A 2,174-nucleotide genomic window follows, 5' to 3' on the forward strand; every position below is an offset into this window, starting at 1 on the left:
TCTGGTTTTATAAACATGGATTGCTACATTTCAACAGAGTCTCTGGTTTGTCAACCAAATTCTCTATATCAAGCAAATCCAACATTTCTACTTGTCTTATTTGACATTAAAACCAGAGCTCCTCTGGTTACCCACTCATTTTGTCATGCATAACCAGAGCTCCTCTGGTTCCATGTAATTTAAAAAAAAAAATAAAACTCATCTTAATTGAAACAAATTTTTAGATTATACAAAATTGCAGCTTTTGTGACTAAAAACTATACAACAAGAGTTTTTAGAAGACTAAAACTTCGTAATTAGTATTAATCTTACAATTAGATGAGATTTTTTTTGGGAAACGTCTTCACCAAGCTATTTGGAATGAATCCTCATTTCAAATCCTTTATGACGTCATTCAAACCACGCGCCTGACACAAAACAGGCTGTCCCCTTTTTGCCGCTTCATTCTTTTTCCCTCCCAAACCCCAKCGTGACACGTGTCCACATTCATTTATGGCACGTACCATCAAGACGGCTCACGATCCTCCAATCCCATCATACAAAACCCAATTGCCATTTTCTCATGATTATTATATTATAATAATCAAAGAAACGTTTCCCTTCCCTCTATCACCCCACCCATCTCCACTATAAATACTCATCTTCCCCACCATTACCATCTTTACGCCTTCAAAACCTGCAAACTTCCATAGCAATGGCATCCTCCGCTTCCCACGAATCCGACAACAACGATAGCTGCCTTCAATCCACGGGAGCATACAGTAGGGCTATCGTCTTTCTCCCTATGAAACCCAATAATCACCTGATCGAGCTTAAAAACACTCTCTATGATGACAGGTACGGGATAATAATTGAATTCTTCAAAAGCTGCATTCTCCTACCTGCTCTCACTCTGGTAAATCCAAAGGTTCCTCTCAAATACGTTCAACAGTACTGGCAAAACTGTGAATTTGATGATGCCAGTCACGGTATAATGGAAGATATCGACGCACCAAACGATATGCTTTACACCGTCAAAATTTCACGAGCAAAGATCTCCAAGGTGTTATGCATTCCAACAAGACGAGAGCTCGAAATAGAACAATATGACGAGCTACCGACCTCCGAGGACATTCTGCAATTTGTAAGGATGTTAGGCTACAACAAAGAGATACGAAACATCTCGGATTTCAAAAGACAATTCCTCCCACCAATGTGGAATTTGTTCTTTTAAATCCTGAACCGGTCCCTGACATGCAAGTTAGGCTCCCTCGACCAAGGAAATATGAACATAATGACGATCATGTATGGCCTCTACTTCAACCTCAACATCGATTACGCCCTCCTCATCTACACTAAGATCCACGCGGCCGTGCTAAAGAAGTGTAAACTTCAAGCCGCTGGAAATCCACTGACCGCTGTCCTCTTCCCTCGCTTCCTTGCTCTCATAATTGGGGATGCGATGAGGAAAAATGCACTCCCCGYMACAGAGCCATTCACACCGATCTACAAGATGCACGGACATCGCCCAACTCTTTCCAAGGACGGATATAACATCAACAGACCACTCTCAAGGGCTATGCTCACTGTCATTTCATCGACAAATGAGATACGCCAAGCCTATGAACGTTCCATGCTGTCCCAAGAACCAAGGGCAGCTACCCTGGAGCACTTAGAGCCGTCCCCCCCTCCAAGCGAGGGAGCACAAGCATCGTCTTCATCGGATGATGAAGATGATGATGATGATGATGATGATGATGCTAGTGACTCCCCCGGCCCTTACCAACATATTTCTAAACCCACTACCCAAAGGGCAACCACATCGACTATCCCTGGCGATCAAAGCCAAAGGGATATTGAAATAGGACGACCCAGTCCAATCCCAACCCAAGCCAGCCATCTAGAGGCCATCCTTTCGGCCTCTGGAAATGATCAAGCCGAGGAACCTCATCATCCATCACCCCTCTCTCAATAGAGAGGTGATGAAGAAAGAAGAGCCCCTTCGCCTCAGGGCTCGCCACAACCCCTCACACATCAGAAGCAATGCCCTTCCCTCAATATTTGATCTATCGAAGGGAACACACATTCGATTCACTTACTCAACCTCTGAAGCTGAGGAAGAGGAAGAGGATGTCCCAACATCACGAGATAGCTCTTCTCTTGAAGGCTATCAAGGACATGATGGAAGTCCTTCA

The sequence above is a fragment of the Cynara cardunculus genome, unplaced genomic scaffold (assembly GCF_001531365.2).
Source record: "Cynara cardunculus var. scolymus isolate 2C unplaced genomic scaffold, CcrdV1 Un_Scaffold_3697, whole genome shotgun sequence".
Taxonomy (NCBI): Eukaryota; Viridiplantae; Streptophyta; class Magnoliopsida; order Asterales; family Asteraceae; genus Cynara; species Cynara cardunculus.